The 19,558-nt window shown below is 42.0% G+C and overlaps 1 long non-coding RNA gene across 1 annotated transcript; it reads left to right on the top strand.

The window, feature by feature from the left end:
* Window positions 1-5,064: 5,064 nt before the first annotated feature.
* Window positions 5,065-5,973, top strand: LOC116224614. The gene is made up of 3 exons (XR_004165649.1): window positions 5,065-5,176; window positions 5,752-5,805; window positions 5,925-5,973. It is a non-coding gene; the product is annotated as an uncharacterized LOC116224614 (long non-coding RNA).
* Window positions 5,974-19,558: the final 13,585 nt, after the last annotated feature.

Raw genomic sequence — 19,558 nt, 5'->3', positions numbered from 1 at the left:
AGTAGCCTGCAGATTTGTTAAATATTTTTAACGAATTAACTACTGATAAAAACGTAAAGATAGCAGATCAGGTCAGGCAAACTCTGCATAAAAATGTCTGTAGGAACAACAGGGCTGTTATATCAGTTTAATTAAATCAGTCTCATTAAACGTAATAGTCATTCATTTTTGTATTTAATATTTTATGATAAATATACCAAAATAATAGGGAAACTCTAGTTGTACCACTATGCTACAGCCTTAGTACAAACGTATTACAATTTCACTACAAAGTCTATAACACGCAATTGGAGTACTTTGTTGGCGGAAGATGGCTTTCAGTGAATATTGGGACAAAAACAGGCAAGACAAATGTTTAAGTCTAAATAAACTATTTATTAAAAGTAACAAACAGAAATTATTGGCTAATATTTATCAGGTATAATCCCTAAAACAACTGAGTATAACAATAAACAAGGCAGAAAGTGGAGTTGGGAAGTTGGGTAGTGAGGTTGTCTGTACATGAATACGGAGTAGGCTGCGTGCGAGTCTACTCGTCTGTGTGTGTGTGTGTGTGAGCAGGTGTGTGAGCGTGGGCACGCGCGCGCGTGTGTGTGTGTGTTTGTGTGTGTGAGCGGGTGCATGTGTGAGCGTGTGTGTGTATGTGTGTGTGTGAGTGTGCGGGTTGGGTTACACTACAATAAATCTACTTTCATTACACTGAACAGACCACAGGCTGTAGTCCACAAGTCCATACAGTGTTGGTCCCTTCCCAGCTGTTTCTCCTCAGAAATGCTGATATTGCTTCACTCCACTAACTGATAGGGGTCACACAGTGGAGAGGAGATTCCTAGACACAAGGACAGAGATACAAAGGTATGATAGTAATGAGATGGACACGTTATATTCATTATATATTACACAATATATTATATTTAGGGCTGTCAGCGTTAACGCGTTAATCTATGCAATTAATGCGGCCGCGATTAACGCGATAAAATATTTTAACGCAATTAACGCAACTTTAAAAAAAAAATAAATAAAAAAAATTGTAATGCCTTTATTTGAATAGGACATGAAGTTATGACAGGAAGCAAGGCGGAGAAGAGGTGGGGAGAGGATTGGGAAATTACATCAGGCCAGACTTGAACTTGTGTCCCCTCGGGCAATGTAGCCCGTAAGTAGGGGGCTTTTTTTTATGGGAGCGATGAGGGACAGGTGGGGCTTGAATAGCCCCCCTTGTTCAAAGTGGGGAATGACAGAAAAAGTTTGAGAACCACTGCGGTAGTTGAAGATGGAGAGAGCTGAGGGATTGTTGGGCGGAAAGTCTCTGTTTAGGAGCCAAAATGACGGAACAATCGACAAAACTAAAGTTGTATGTAGCATTTGTCAAGCTGAATTTAGCTATCACAGAAGCAGCTCGTCTTGAAGTTATCACCTTAATGCAAAGCACCCGACAGAAAGCAGTCCCAGGTTAGATGATCGCCAACTCACACTCCATGACTTCTCTAGGAAAATAACTAGACCAGTCCGTGAAAAGGTTGCCATTTGGGTTGCCGGTGACTGTCGGCCCATCAACATAGTTGAGGACAGTGGGCTGATTGAGGTGAATCGAATTGCTTCAGGGGAAATTCTTACGATTTACCGTCGAGGGGCACCATTGTGTTTAAAAAAAAAATACAATTAAACAACAGTGTCTAAAATACACGCTGTATGAAGTGATTACTCGTTAATTTATAAGATTTAGTCTTAAGAAGAAAAAAAACGTTTAATCGCGATTAATCGTGATTAATTAATTTCAAAATGTGCGATTAATTAGTAAAAAAAATTATCGATTGACAGCCCTAATTATATTTTGACATTGGTTTATGTTTGTGTTATTTAGGGATGTCATCATTCAGAGAAAGAACCTGGTATCTGTAATGTCTTGTTATGTGGAGAAGCACAATATTGTAAGGTTAAAAAGGTATCAGTTATATGACAGCAAGGAAGCACAAAGTAGCTATAATTTCATAGCATCTGTTTAAACGCAAGTGTTTTATGTATAGCATTTATCTTCAGTTGTCTTGCTGGCATTTAAAAACCTAATCTCTATTCTTATAATGTGGATTACTGGCATTTAAAAACCTAATCTCTATTCTTCTAATGTGGATTACTGGTTTAGCTGCATGTCTGGCTTGATGATTTGACATGATCTCAAATTTGCTGTTGCAAGTCCATGAGCTCAAACCTGTTGAGAAGCAGGCTTGTTAATAGTGTAACAACACAAGCTATTATTGGAAGGCTGCTAGCCATAGCATTACATCAAGACCACCAGTCAATCAAAAGAGGCATTTGCAGAACATGATAGTTTTACAGAGATATGTGCTCTCTCACTCACACCTCACCATCACCTTAAGCCAATCCAGCATTTGCGCATTATAGTTTCACGTCTTGAGAAATACGATCTTTCCAAGGAATGTACAATTATCTCACACAACTTAAGCCAATACTATCATCATTAGCACTCTTTTATCCAAGAACATAGTGAGCCACAACTCCTGATTTTTAATTACAGTTTTTCTCGATTGATTACATTCAAAAACTGGAACTTATGGCACAATGACCACAACCTGTAACTCATGTGCCAACTCCCTAAACCAATTCTGCTAAACTATAAGCACAATTATCTGCTTTAGACACAGATTTCAATTGTTAACCGCACTTTCTTCAAAACACAACACACAATTATCTGCTTTAGACACAAATTTCAATTGTTAACCGCACTTTCTTCAAAACACTAAACACCATCCTCTCTACTTTGCACACTTCATCAATGCCAAAACCTCCTTGTGTTCAGACAGAACACACTGCTATTCAATTGGCAAAACTTCCATTTCCAAGGCTGTTGTGCAATTTGAAATCAAAGCTTTAGCAATATGATGGCCACAGGTTAGCTCCTGGTTTGCGGAACAATTGATGGCAACATTGAAGTGAGAGGTGATCAGAAAGGCAGAGGAGTGAGAGTAAGAGGAGGAGGAGGAGGAGGAGGAAGAGGATGAAGAGAAAGAGCAAGAAGGAGAGCCATTATCTCTGATGAGATTCGGGCCACTGTGGTCAACCCTGTGGTCAACCATGGTTTGACCATGCAGGAGGCTGGCCAGAGGGTTCAACCAAATATAAGCCGATTCTCAGTTGCATCCATTCTCTGGACATTCAGAAGAGGGAATAGGTAAGAAACACTACTATGACAGGAAAACACTAGTTTGAATGCCTTATCAGGAGCATAGTATTCTTGTATTTTCCATTGTACTGTATCTGTAAAATTACGTAAACAAATACAAAGTGCAACCATTGATGACCAAGACTAATTCCTAAACATCAATACAGTGAGCCTAGCCACAGTGGACTGTGTTCTAAGGCGGAACACCTTGAGAATAAAGCAGGTGTACAGGGTGCCTTTTGTCAGAAACTCCGACAGTCAAACAGTTATGCTATGACTATGTGCAAGTAAGTCATATACATTTCCACAACTGATTGCGTCCTATCAGCACTGACACATTATACTGTATTGCAATCCAATCCAATGTTACAGTTTTTCTCGATTGCTTACACACATGAAGCATGCCTCGTTTTCTCAAAACTCTAAACACAAATCCCTAAACCACTCACACAAAATGCAACAACATTCACAACACTGTGTAGGTCTATTTCTGATAGCATATTGTCAATATTGTCTTGAGCTAGAACAGGATGCAGTAGTTTTTTGTCCTTTTTTATTTTACATTTTTCTTTCTTTTTTTTGTTGACTGTACTGGCCTATATCCTATTGTTTGTTCTGTGCAAATCATTTACACATTCATTTGTGTTTGCTGTGATGTATAGGCTACAGCACTTTTGGAAAAAATAAAGAAATATTTTAGTTGTTACTGTATATTTGTGTGTTGTTTTATATTTGCGTAAAAACATTATACAGTTATATTTTACTACAGGAGTAAGCGTATAGTAACATAATGTTCCTGATAAGGCCTTCATACTGGTGTTTTCCCATTTCATAGTAGTGTTTTCCATTGAGCACATCAGTTTTCAATCGATGCTTAGAATGTCTACTCATATAATGGGCTGTGTTTGTCATTAGAAAACAAAGTACCCTTTTGAGGTGACATAACACTGTTTTGAAAGCAAAGTTGCCTTTTGCAGGATATATAAAGGGTTTTGCATTTTGTGTGAGTGGTTTTGGGATTTGTGTTTAAGTGATAGTCGCGATAACGGTACGCATTTCTATTCAATGTTATTCTCCACATTCCCTCAAGCTCTGCTACAGTAGTGTAGATTTCAAAGGAAGTTGTGTCTGTCCCAGTAAATTATGTGAAATCCAATTGTATGACCTCCGTTTTTTTTCAAAGGCTTGACTGATCAATTTCCAGGGTCTAAACCCAATCATCTTATAATGGGTGTGGCTGTGGCTGGGGGCGTGGCTGTGGGTGTGATCCTCACCATCATCATTTAAAAGGTTGTTCCACGCTGGTGCCGAAGACAGAGGAGTAAACTGCTGCATTTCTCATAGTTAATTGTGCAGAAAACTTGCTTTGATTACCTTCACCATAGAAAATAAAGGTACAGACTGTGTTTCTGTTTAAAGGTTTTTGATATTTTCATTCAACATCCAATTAGAGCCCTCCTTTCCATGCTGGTGTTTATTTGGCTGATATTGTTTATAGCTCTGTCCAAGCCACTATGATTGTTTCCCATTTACAGTGCCAGGCCAATGTACAAACACCAGAGTTGTTTGAGCACACACACTGACTTGACAGTTAGAGGACTGTGAGGAGCAATTCACCGATTTTGACAAAAAGCCTTTTGGAATAGATGAAAAATGTAATCTAGCCATACTTCAATAAAAAGGTAATTCCTGTATATTATAGAATTTCACAAAATTCCTTTACAGAGATAATTTTGGTCTGTTCGATTGCAGATCTATGTGTGACAGCTGCAGCGAAGTAAGTAACTACAGTATCTGCCTACATTCTTTCATATTGGCTTCATCAGTCATACATCATCACTTTGTCAGACAAGACAGACAGATCTGTGTGTCCCTGTAGAGACCAGCAGCAGCAGCAGCAGCAGCAGATGAGCACCAATCAGAGTTCAGACCAGGACCAGAGTCAGTCTGCAGGAAGAGGGGGGTCTGAGTCAGAGTATATGCCTCTGCAGAACAGTAAGATTGACTCTTTCATATCACTGTCTGTTCTGATACACTGTATAGTAAAAGTGAGCACTGTCTTAACTTAAGGCAACACTTCGTATTGATTTGCCTCAACTTGCCTCAACTTGCTTAATTTAACTTAACTTAACTCTAATTGACTATTACTCACTGCATGAGCTACGGCACAACTATAGGCAGTGCAGTTGTGTTGGGGCCACAGTGGAACAACTATAGGCAGTGCAGTTGTGTTGGGGCCACAGCAGGCAAATGGGCCCCTATGTGGGTGAAAGGCCAGACTCACCACATTATGCAAACTAAATGCACTCATGTTTATATAGATACATGTGTGTATGTGTTTATACCATTTACTAGACAACTCTTTCTTAAAGAAGATATACTACAGCCTTACTCCATTCATTATTCAAGTGTATATTGATGATAATGTGTGTTCTTCCTTCTCTCCCTCCATCCTCAAGTTCCACTTGTGAGAGTGATTAGAGGAAACTGACAAGGGGATGTGTGGTTACTACAGACTCTTAGTAACAGATTCATTGTGTTGATTTCTGATCCATTTCTCCTCATTATAGGAAGTACAGATGTCTATGACACTATCACCCCCCTATATATGCCACTGCAGAGAGGTCAGTATGTTCATATTCTGAAATATCTGGACAGATTGATCTGGTTCTTTATAACTCTGTATGCACTGTATTATGGGTTCATTTCTATGACTCATTTCTATCTGAGACAGGTGCTACAGGTGCTACCGATGTCTATGAAACAATTAAATCATCCAAGGACTCTCAAGAAGGTAGAAAAAGTTTTAAAACATCTAAATAGTGTTTCCTATCAGTGAAAATCCTGAAAATAGTTTATCTGTAGAAATATTTAATCCGACACACTACTGGGATTGCAAATTACTGGGACTCATGTCATGATTTCATGACAAGTGACAAGTGCTAAATAAATAAAATTACTCTGTACACTGTCTGATTTCTGAGGGGAAACATAGACTCATTCTAATTATCTTATGCTCTCAACATGTCAACTATAACCATACCAACTCTCAATTATTCTAAGCAGATTTACAGTTGCATAGAGCCGCTGTGTCAGTTGTGTCAGTGAGCTACAGTGTTAATATCAGGTGAATTGTACGTGTCTTGATTAAAAAGTGGATGTGTTGTCTGGAGTATGAAGTGAAGATATCACTTAATGGATAATGTTTGTTGTTTTCATTAACCTGTCTCCTATCAATCATCTAAGACTGTAGTAAACTGTTCTCACCACCAGAGGGAGCTCTAACAGCTAAGCAAAATGAACATCACTGTGCCCTGAACTCACATGGTTGACCTCATCATATACTAGTGTTTGATGAGACCATCAGTTAACTCTATCTGCTGAAACAATGTATTTGCTAATTAAGATCATGGAGAGATCTATACCACAGAGCACTGCAGCTCTTAGGAACAGGTTTGAGAAAAACATGATACACACTAACAACTCACTCAGCTGGTAATGAACACACATGAACATCAACACTATATCCATTCACTCTCTTTCATGATCTAACATATGAATGTAAATACAGGTAGGAATATATAAGGGTTGTGGATTTGTCTGAGGAGGTTTAGAAGACTGAGTGTTAGAGTAATGAGAGATGATTGTTTGTGAGTGCAGTTTAGCGTGCAGTACCACGTCATCTGTGAGAGCTGATTCTGACAGCCATATTGGTCAGAGCTGAAAAGGGTGGCGTCAAACCTTGTTTACCCAGCCATTTGTGTCACACACACATTAAAACACAAGCCCTGTGTCAGAAGAGTATAACCAAATGCATTTTGGTTGTGAATCCTTATTACAGTTTTTCTCGATTGCTTTCACACATTTAGCGAATCATGGGTCAACTTAATCCAATGCTCACATCTTCTTTGCACAGCAAGAGTCTTCTCTGGCGAATGGGTTAACTATTTCTCATTGCTTTCACACAAATTTCTTTGAGTTTTAACACACTTTTCAAAACAGTTAACACACTTCTCAGAGAAAGACACGAAACCTAATTGAATAACCATGTCAACACATTGCAAACACCTAGTAGCAGCCAACTGAAACTGCTCTCTATATTCTAAATATCGTCAGCACCTGTGTGAACTATCTGTGCACAACTAATCAAGTAGTTCTCAACCTCTAAAAGAGGTCAAAAGATTGAAGTTGATACCAAGCATGGATCGAGGAGGCCACCACCAACAACCTCAGCAAGGACAAGGACGAGGACAAGGAAGAGGCCGTGGTAGGGTAGAGGGGCCCCTTCAGGGGACATGGCGTTCGTGTAAGATGCTCTAATGAAATTACAGTAGGGCATCAGTCATTGATCACGTAGTCAATCATGACCTCTCCATGAGAGAGGCTGGCCAAACGGTTCAGCCATACCTGAGCCGTCATACTGTGGCATCAATTGTTTGTACGTTCGGCAATGACAATGACACTTTGCTGGCCTTTGCAGTCAATTTACTGTACTGTGTTTCACTGTATTTGCACTCTTGGCAACAACCATTTCTATACTTTTGTAAAGTGTGTTGCCACAATACAATGTAGTACTATAGTTTCACTAAAGTAATTTACAACATATACGGTAGAAGTCTGATTACTGTATATTTACAGCCTATTGCACTATTTTTACAGAATCAACACACTGGCCCACACTGGTGGCAGGGGGAGAATGTTCACTGCAGAACAGATTTTACCTTTTTACTGTAAATTGAAACCTGTCATTTTGACTTCTTACAGTAGATACATGTAATGTGGAAAAATGACTGCAATAAATATTTTTGTGTCAGAATCTTTGCCATTTTGTACACAGTAGAACAAATGTAAATCAATGGTGTTGACAGATCCTTGTTTAGAATATCTTTTACATGTATAGTATTTAGCAATACAAAAACAGAACAACAATATTTTTCTGTATACAAATTTTCAGATTTCAAATACTTTCTGACAGTATATTCCCTAAGTAAGAGTGCTCAGTACAAAACCCAAATTGTAGTATGTTGTCAGTGGTAAAATAGTCAATACTGTGAGGGTGTTGCACAAAAGTTGAAGTGATGGTTTCAGAGGTTGATATTGATAGCTGTAGTTTGAGTTTTGTTATCCATTGTTAAATAAATGAGAACACATACATTTTCAATTGTACACAAATTGTAGGTTTTGATGGAAATATTTGGTTTTGATGGGTGTGTTTTGAGAAGGTGGTGTCATTCTGCAAACATCATAAAGTGTTTTGGTCATTTCAGCTTATGTTAAGGGCTGTGTGTGAGCTGTTTTGAAAATGTAAACAGTGAATGGAAAAATGTGCCAAAGCAATCGAGAAAAACTGTAACAGATCAGAAAAGAATTAGACAAATGGAAGGTTGTGACCGGTCTCCAAGTCACTTCAAGTGCCCCTTTATACATATGAAAGCCTACACATCTTGATATATATATATATATATATATATATATATATATATATATGTATGTTATATATTGTTTGTAGCTATTCAATATTGTATTATCCATATGGATACTTTGGACTAGCTGTACCTCTGTTAGTTATATAAAACTCATATTGTAAATTTCAATAAGAACACCTTGAAGGGACATTGCAGCAAGCACCCCTTGAGGTTTACCACATGTGTTGAAGAGAAAAGAGAGCCAAGGGTTAGGTCTGATAGCTGAAGAGAGAGAGACGCTGCAGACAGACGTTTGACTCTAGAGAACAGGATGTGGTCGAGTGTGTGTGTCAGAAGGGTCAGAAGTTAACATGCAAAGATAATGTTTATTTTAATGTCAACTAAACTATGTGTCAAGACTCATTACCTTAATTTGATGTCTGATTCAGCACCCACTGTGCAATGAAGATCACATGCAGATGAAACACAGCTCTTCTTTCCCTCCATGTTTGTATTGATCAGCCCTGCCCACAGCTACACTGGACGTTCATGTGTCAAAGAGAAACAGAAACTCACCAAGATATGTGATGGTGAAATCCTGAATTTTCAGGAAGGTTTCAAAAGATTTGAAAAATATTTTTTTGTCCTGTCTGCCTAAATATCTAGGAAGGTAAAGGGATCATGTATCACAACCTTTCTGAATCTTACATAAAGTGGCTCTTAAAAATATATGCTGGTCATGAGAAACAATGTTGGAAGAAAGCTATTGCATTTACCTCTGTACTGTCATGAAACTATTGTATGTCTGAAAAACACTAAAGGGAACTTGTCACAAACGGCCTTTTTGAGGTTGACCATAGCACACGTCGCATCACCACACCACGTATGTTGAAGAGAGAAATGAGTCAAGAGTTGGGTCTGAGAACTGAATGGAAAGAGACGCAGATGCAGACAGGTTCAGTACCTCTAAACAAACTCAAATAGGAAAAAAAGCGCATCAAAAAGCCGGTTGATAATTCTGTTCTCACGGATCGAAAAGCTGGTTGATAATTCTGTTCTTACGGATCGACGCCTTCACAGTCATGGAGCTCATTCTAGCACTCTGTGAGTATTTCCTCTATGCTTGTACGTACTTATGTGTTTAAGAGTGTGTGTTTCAGAGAGATATAAATACATCCTCGATCAGCTGAAGTTTTTGTTAGCTGCCTATGGTGTTACAGCATGTAATATCTGTTGTAGTATTTTGTGTACAATGTTATATGTCTCTTCCTCTCTCTCTCTCTCTCTCTCTCTCTCTCTCTCTCTCTCTCTCTCTTTCTATATTTGTGTGTGTGTGTGTGTGTGTGTGTGTGTGTGTGTGTGTGTGTTAAATGTATTGAAAACATTTAGACTGACAGACATACCACCTAAAGAAGAGAATTACAGAAACATACATGAACACACACATTCACACACAGGCCCGTGCACACACACACACACACACACACACACACACACACACACACACACACACACACACACAGACACACACAAGCAATGGGAGAGAGAGAGTGAGAGACGGAGAGAGATAGAGAAAGAGAGAGAGTAAAAGAGAGAGAAAGAGAGAGAGAAATAAAGGGTTTTGCATCTCAGTGTATGGGAACAAGATGACTGATAATAAACAGAGAGAACAGAGTAAGAACAAGGAACTGAACTTCCTGTGACCGTATAAGGACGGCTCACCCCTAGAACGGTTTTCAGAATAATATAATACTAATAATTTTTGAAGCACTGACGTGTTTAGCTGGATTTGATGTTAACCGGCCCTGCTCAGTAGAACTGGAGCTACTTCAACGAGCTCCGCCCCTTAACTCCGTAGTTGGTTAGGATGAGTCTGTGCCTCAAACAATGAGTAAGACACAGTAGAACTGGACTATGGAACAACCATAGTTCCCCTGAGTGAGGATGACCACCCGGCCAAAGAAGGTCACAGAGTGAGACAGCACCCAGCCACAGAATCGACCACAGTCTATTACTATCTATTACAGTGTGTTGCGATCTGGGGCTTTCAGAATGTTTAGACTATTCCCACTCTTCTGCATTTGGCAAACCTGACTGTGGAGCCACATAGTCTTGTGTTCACTGGAGAGAGTCACTCTGAAGTGTGAGATTCAGTCCTAGAGGATAAGAGAGCATGGTGCTCCTGACACTCTCTCTTTCACACAGACACACACACACACACACAGACACAGACAAAAACACACGCACACGCACACGCGCACGCGCACACGCACACGCACACGCACACGGACAAGCACAAGCACAAGCACAAGCACAAGCACAAGCACACACAGAAACAGACAAGCACAAGATAGAAACAGAGAGAGAAACACACACCCACACATGAACAGGAATTGACTCATATACTTTCGGACAGTCATGTTCACATTCTCAATCCTGGACAAATAGATTTTAGATTTCCACATATAATTACACACACACACACGCACTCGCGTGCGCGCACACACTCGACACGCAGATGCACAGGCGCGCACACACACACACACACACACACACACACACACACACACACACACACAAACGTACCTATGCCTACAGGCGTACATGCTTTAAACATGTGCTTTTTGCCCAGCTTCAGAATGTGCATCACAACGTTGAGTGGAACAAGACGACCTTTTCACCCCACTTCACTACCTTGTGCATTACAGCCACAGAGATAAAGACAGCTGACATTGCAGGGATGTGAAGCGTCCAGCCACAGAGATAAAGACAGCTGACATTGCAGGGATGTGAAGCGTGCAGCCACAGAGATAAAGACAGCTGACATTGCAGGGATGTGAAGCGTACAGCCACATAGATAAAGACAGCTGACATTGCAGGGATGTGAAGCATCACAGTATTTCCTCTAGAAGTGTAGATGAACAAAACAAGACCAGTTTAATCTATTTTGACAGAGGAGGCACCAATCTATGGCCTTGTAAAGATGGCCTTAACAAGGTTATCTATTTCAGTGCATCCACATTTTGCCAGCATTGTTCATGTACATTTTAGAAGAGAAGGTCCTGTTGTGTCCACTGATATATTGCATTGTTCTATGCATTCACTGTTGTAGTATTGTATTATATGCACTTGCAAGTACAGACACTAGGGGCGCTAGTACTAGCGGTAGTGTCGTGTTGAATGTACTGTATGAAGTTAAGAGACTGAGTAAACTACGCTCTCTGTTCCTTATGCTTCGTGTGTGTTAATGTCTTCCGAAACAACACCACAACAAAGTGGCGACGAGGATAATAGTGAAGAAATGTCTCTGCTATCTATACAACCTCCTGCCGTGTTCCTGGATTGCCCAGGAGAGCCGAAAATTCCATTTACTGCGTGGAAAGGCTACTTCGACAACTACTTGCTGGCGATTGGAGGTGATGCTTTTCCTGCTGCGAGGAAAAGAGCCTTGCTTATTCACTGTTTGGGAACGGAAGGGCAACGAATCTACAGCACCTTACCACTCGAAACCGATGATTATGGCGGATCCGTGAGTGCTTTGGAAAAGTACTTTGAGCCCAAACTCAACGTTGTTGCCGAGAGATACCGCTTCAGACAACGAGCACAAGCTGTCGGTGAGTCTACAGATCACTACGTAGCATCACTGCGTGAGCTCGTTAAAAAGTGTAAATTCGGAACGTTTGAGAATGAAATGCTACGTGATCAGATTGTGGAGAAAACCAATAGCACCCGGATACGTGAAAGACTTTTAATGGAGGAAGATTTGACTCTTGACCGTGCTTTGGCTCTTGCTAGACGTACTGAAGCTGCCATAGCTGATGCCAAGGCCATTTCTGTGGCGGATACAAAGCCCGTTGCCGCCATTCAAGTTCAAAAGAAGGCGCGCAAACCACAATACAAAGGCGCACAGAAAATGGATGGAACTATGTTATGCTACCGTTGTGGTTCGGCTGATCACAAAGCTAACGATAAATCCTGCCCTGCTAAGGACTGTAAATGTAACTCATGTGGGAAGGTTGGGCACTATTCTCGTGTCTGTAAATCATCTCAACAGCTTGTTAATGAAGTGACTGTGCCTGAATCCTCTGTTTTAAGTGTTGGACATTGTTGCACTGTTGACACAGCTAAACTCATGTGCAATGTTACTGTAACTGTACCAGACACTGAACAGACATGTACTGTTAGACTGTTAGTGGATACAGGGTCTAGTGTCTCTATACTGCCAGAGAATATTTACAGTGCAAATTTCAGCGCAGTTAAACTAAAGGAGCCTGGAGTGCAGCTGGTGACATACTCTAGAGAGAAACTGAATGTATTAGGATGCCTTAGAGCTAGCACTACTTATCAGGGCAAGAGTGCTTTGACAGACTTCTTCATTGTGAAAACAGGGACACCTATACTGGGCATGGACCTGGTGACTGCCCTCCAGTTACACTTTAAAGGTGACCAGGTTATATCTGAGACTGGGACTGTCAAGATGTGTGCAACACTTCGCCAACCCGACACCCACTGCAAACAGGAATGCGAGTCTCCAACAGCATTCGGGTGTGCAAAAGGCTTCGTACACAAGGTGAAGGTCCGACCGGAAGTGAAGCCGGTACAGCAAAAACTTAGACGTCTACCTCTCTCAGTTCGTGATGCTGTCTCCCAGGAACTCAGGAACCTGGAGCAACATGGAATCATTGAGAAAATTGATGCATCTGAGTGGGTCTCCCCAATTGTAGTCACTAAAAAAAAGTCTGGTGATATACGCATGTGCGTGGATTTGAGAGAGCCAAACAAAGCTGTAATCACTGACAGCCACCCACTGCCACTGATTGAGGACATACTGTCAGAACTGCATGGGGCTGTTATGTTCTCTACCCTGGATCTCAAATCTGCTTACCATCAGTTGACATTGCATGAAGAGAGCAGGGGACTCACTGCTTTCATTACACATGAAGGTCTGTATCAGTACTGCAGAGTACCCTATGGACTGTGTTCAGCTCCAGCTACATTTCAAAAGATGATGACACAAATTCTTAGTGGCCTAAAAGGGGTGCAGTGCTATCTTGATGATGTCATTATATATGGAACTTCAGAAGCCGCTCACGAGGTAAATTTGCGTGCTGTGCTACACAGGATCAACAATGCAGGACTGCAACTCAATGTTGATAAATGTCAGCTACGTCAAACTACTCTAACCTTTCTTGGCCAAAAGATTGGTCCAGAAGGTCTGCTGCCGGATGACTCTCATGTTGCTGCCATTCTGAATGCTCCACCGCCTACTGACCCTACTACCCTGCGCTCATTTCTTGGCCTGAGTGCATGGTATAGCAAGTTTGTCCCAAACTATGCAACTGTTGTTGAGCCCATGAGAGCTCTGCTGCGAAAAGACTGTCCATTTCAGTGGAATAACACAGCTCAAGCCGCGTTGGACAGAGTCAAGCAGCTGATCGTGCATAGCCCTGCCCTAGTGTTGTTTGACCCCAGCAAGCCTGCAATAGTCTCTACAGATGCCTCAGACTATGGAGTAGGTGCCGTTCTGACTCAGCTGGACAGTCATGGTGCGGAACAGACTGTTGCTTTTGCATCTCGCAGTCTGTCTGATGCTGAGAGGAAATATTCCATTGTAGAGAAGGAGGCGTTAGCCTGCGTCTGGGCTGCTGAGAAGTGGCGCACTTGGCTGTGGGGAAGAAGATTTCTGTTACGTACTGACCATCAAGCCCTTACGACATTGCTGACGACCAAGGGGAATAACCGTGCTGGTCTTCGGATAGCCAGATGGTCAGCCCGCTTGATGGAGTTCGACTATGATGTTGAATATAGGACTGGATCCTTGAATCATGTTGCTGACTGTTTATCGAGGCTTCCACTTCCGGAGACAGACACTGCATGTGCAGAAGAGTTGGAGTCAGTTGCAGCCATCCTCACTGACCTGTATGCGGTGTCTGAGGGAGACTTTCAATCAGAGTGCCGTGCCTGCCCTGTGCTAACAAAGCTACGTGCACAACTACAGAAAGGCTGGCCCTCACATAAAGCAACATTGGAACCTGACTTGCAGCCATTCTTCTCAATTCGCCATGAACTTGCAGTCATGAATGAATGCATCGTCAGAGGTACTCATCGATTGCTGGTGCCTGAGTCACTGCAGAAGAGACTCATTGATATTGCTCATGAAACGCACCAAGGTATTGTGCGCACCAAACAGCGCCTTAGGGAATTGTATTGGTGGCCTAAAATGGACTGTCATATAGAAACTATGATTAAGAACTGTACAACATGCAGACAAAATGATAAGTCCACTGTCACCCATGATGCCCCACTTCAACCTGTTCCCTTACCATCTGCTGCCTGGGAAAAAGTGTCGGTGGACATCGTGGGCCCATTTGAGATAGCACCTCCTGACTGTAGATTTGCCATCACAATGGTTGACTACTACAGTAAGTGGCCGGAAGTAGCTTTCGCTCCCCGGGCTGATACGGCTACCATCATACAATTTCTGACTACAGTTTTTTCACGAGAAGGGAATCCAAAAGACTTGATAAGTGATAACGGTCCTCAATTCCTCTCTGCTGACTTCTCAGACTTTCTCAAAAAGAGGGGAATTCAACACATGAGATCTTCAGTTTATTACCCAAGAGCTAACGGGGAAGTTGAAAGATTCAACAGATGTGTGAAAGACTGCCTGCAAACTGCTTCAATTCAAGGGGAACCTTGGAAGCCATTCCTGAGAACATACCTGATGGACTACAGGGCAACTCCACATTCTACCACTGGAGTATCCCCTTCAGAACTGCTCCATGGCCGACGCATGAGAACAAAGCTTCAGGTGATTGACATGCCTGTCCCTCCATCTGACAGACATGCCATGCGTGAAAGAGTGAAGGATAAACAACGAAAGATGAAAGAATACACTGATGCCAAGAGGCATGCTAAATACACCGACCTCCATCCTGGTGACGAAGTACGGGTTAGGAAACCATGGAGAGTAAAGAAAGGAGAACTGAAATTCTCTAAACCAAGGACTGTCGTGACAAAGAGAGGACCCAACACTTACCTGTTGGACGACGGAAGGATCTGGAATGCCTCCCATTTGTCAGCGCTGTCAGAGTTGAGCACAGATTCCGATTCTAATGAAACAATGGACTGTAACACAGGGGCTGATCAACCACCTGACGCTGACTCTGATAGCCAGCCCAGGCCTGCCAGGATTAGGAATCCACCTAGCTGGACCAAGGACTTTGTCATGGAGAAATGAACTGTTTCTGACTAATGTGAATGTGTTTTAAAGAGTGTGCTTTGATCTCTTACATTGTTATAGAGTGACAGTGTCCTGTTCAACTAGGTAACCAGAGGTATGCTTTGTTCAAAAGGGGAAGATGTTGTGTCCACTGATATATTGCATTGTTCTATGCATTCACTGTTGTAGTATTGTATTATATGCACTTGCAAGTACAGACACTAGGGGCGCTAGTACTAGCGGTAGTGTCGTGTTGAATGTACTGTATGAAGTTAAGAGACTGAGTAAACTACGCTCTCTGTTCCTTATGCTTCGTGTGTGTTAATGTCTTCCGAAACAACACCACAACAGGTCCCAACGTGTCTATGGATGTATGAATAAATTAGGCTGGATTGTAAGAACACTGAAGGGACATTACAGCAAGCACCCCTTGAGGTTTACCACATTTGTTGAAGAGAAAAAAGTGCAATTGGTTAGGTCTGATAGCTGAAGAGAAAGAGACGCCGCAAATAGACGTTTGACTAGAGAACAGGATGTGGTTGAGTGTGTGTGTCAGCCTGAGATGAACAGATTAAGACCAGTTTAATTTTGACTGAGAGCGCACCAAGCTATGGCCTTGTAAAGATGGCCCTAAAAACATTATCTATTTCAGTGCATCCACATTTAGCCAGTGTTGTTCATGTACATTTTAGAAGAGGAGGTCCCAAAGTGTCCATGTAGGAATGAATGAATAAGGCTGGATTATAATGCAAGCAGTGAGAGGCCCATTTAAAGGGCAACAAAAACTAAAAGTACTGATTTGAAGGGCCACCTAGGATTCTGTCTCTACTACAGTGAGGTTGCTTTCACTTGCTCTGGAGGTCCAACTATCAGTGAAGAGAGCTAGATAGGGCGTCTGAGTCAATTTATTTTCATTTTCTCTCTGTGATGTGTCATAGAGCTTTACTGCTGAAAGGGGGGGGGGCATTGTTCATTTTTCCATCAGGTGACATAATCCTGCTTCAGTAACCACCAAAAAGGTGGTGCAAATACTCCCACTGCCTCCGTTATTACCTCCACCAAAGTTTACGGTGCAGTTTGTTTGTTAGTTCGTCTGTCTGCCAACAGGATTACACAAAAACGACTGGCTTGATTTCCATGGAAGGTGTAGCATGGGCTAAGGGGGAATACATAACAGTTTGGAGTGGATAGGACTCATTGGGTGGCTCCACAAATGTAGTTTCACTTTCACTATCGTTGTGGCATTTTACCTTGGTGGAGGTCTGCGCTCTCCAATTGCCCTTATTTTTTCTTTGTTTTTCTTTTTGGTTGTGACAAATTGTTGTTTGAAGTCAACAGCGAGAGATTGTTCATGTTAGAACTGTTTCCACTTGAGTAGTCAACAGTGGCAATATTTGCAGACTCAGCTATGTTTGTTTATTTATCCTCGTCATTGTATTGAAAGCTGAATCCAAAATGTTCTCACACAGCGGATTGTAAAGATACGATTTATAGGAAATTGACAGGCATACTATAATAACCGCCGGTCCCCCTCCACACATGAGATGATGACTGGGATGTGTGCAGCCCTCAGCGAGCCCACAATAACACCCCTGCTGCCAGGCAGTAGAGCAGTAATGAGCGCACGCTGCTCTGATGATTACTGCCACTACTGTCCTACTGTCTGTATGTATGACGCCATGATGGTCCTGTAGCTGAGTATAGAGGTGTTTCAGCACCCGTAGCACCGCCTCCATCTCCAGCACCTTGATGTGGCGGTGCTCGTTGCAGCTCCACTGACCTCTGACAGCGTATGATCTGAGAGTGCCTCCCCAGTCCAACAGTGACGCGTCTGTGAAGATTTGAACGTGATGGGTCACAGTGCCCCCTGAAACGTTATGGGCAGTTCCAGTATGTTACCCAGGGTGGGACAGTCACCAGGTGGTGTTTGTGCTGCACAGAGTCTAATATATTTTGACATCATACCCAATAGTGTCATAACTGTTGATCCAGACGAGGGTCTCACAGGCGCACGGTCATGCTCAACTCATCCAGTTCACATCCCAGAAACACACACTGACTTTGAAGCAGGGCGCTCTACTCCCAGTTCAACACAAATCCCAAATGAGTTCTGTGTTGAATTAGAAGAGTGACGTGTGTCATCGCCTCTGTAAAAGCACTAGTATCAGCCCATAGGTCCACATAATGCAGCACTCCAATGCTTTGTCTGTAAATCCGATAGCACCACACAATTTGAAAAAGAACCTGGAGCTAACAAATATCCAAACGGCACACTATGTGTCTACTGAGAGCTCTCAGATCCAGAATAGGGCGCATTCCCCTGATCTCCTTGAAATGAGAAAATAAGGGGAATAAAAACCCCTCTCCATTTTTCTCTCCGGTACTCGTGTAGCCACTAGTTATGACAGCATCTAAATGCAGTCTGGTCAGCACTGTTCACCCAATAGGAGTGGTGCCTATAAAATAGGGGGATGTTGAATGAGTAAACCCCAAAAGGACTGTATGCTGATTAATTGAAATAGGTGACAATCGCCAAAGGTCTGTCCGGTTAGAACAGGAACGGATGCCAAAGTTCCAATGATGACTGATTTATTTCCACACACACACTCGAGACATGAAGTGGTAGATGAATGAATGAATGAATGATGCCCGTGAATGTAATCTGTGTATAGGATTGACAGTAGACTGACAATGATGATTAACTGTGAGTATAATTATCCCGTGTAAAGGGACTTATATCCAACAATGAATCCTTGAATGACCGTGGTTTTCTATGGAAATAATATATAACAAATATACACAAATGTTAACAATTAAATACGATAACGAGGAAACCGTATATACAAACGGTGATTATGATGGCTATGATATAAATACGGATCTGTCCCTTTCACAGTGTTACGGTGAACATTCCACTCCTCCGTTAACAACAGTAACTCTTGCTTAGCGGTAACAGAGTGAAACATGACAAGACAGTATAATTACCACACTACATAAACATACATATATTCTATACACTGATATGAAACAGACCCGCTACATTACACATACAACAACGAAACACTCACTCTTTCATTGACGCTCAGTATGAATGATCGCGAATGTCTGATTGAAATGAATTGTCCGATACTGCTTGAAGCTCCTCTCCAACTCTGCTCATTTGACCCACAAAATGGCCATGAGGAGGGTCGGCCTTATATATATATACTAAGTTCAGGCATGCTTTTGGAAACCCAGCATGGGGTTAACCATCTGGTCAGTGACTCACTGTTTACGAGCTACCACAGGATTCTGGGATCAACTGATAGGCTGACCTCTGACTGGACCCCAGGTCCCGTGGTGGCTTGCACAGTGGGGTGCACAGCTGGATGCAACTGGTGAGACAGCCCTTTTTAACAGTGCCTGCACTCTTTTTGAACTGATTGGTGGTACCATAGTGATGAGTGTGGTGTCATAATGTGACCACACAGCTGCTGCCTTCCAGCCCTTCATGGACGCCACCTTGTTGACTGGCGGTGAGCGAACTGTTCTCCCACCTGGGTGAGAGTCAGAGGGGAGAGGAGTGAGTGAACTACTGAAGTGACTCAGCATGGATGTGTTTGCACATGTGAGCTCATGGATATCTGTGCTGTTAACACCGTGATCGGCGATTCCAGCGGTTGCCAGTTCTGCATACCTTAGCTTCTTCCTTTCAAATGCCTACTCAATCACATGTTCAAGGGGAATTATTAACTCAGTAAAGTAAACAAT

This window comes from Clupea harengus, chromosome 18, assembly GCF_900700415.2.
Source record: "Clupea harengus chromosome 18, Ch_v2.0.2, whole genome shotgun sequence".
Lineage (NCBI taxonomy): Eukaryota > Metazoa > Chordata > Actinopteri > Clupeiformes > Clupeidae > Clupea > Clupea harengus.
This window is presented reverse-complemented; position numbering and strand designations above follow the sequence as displayed.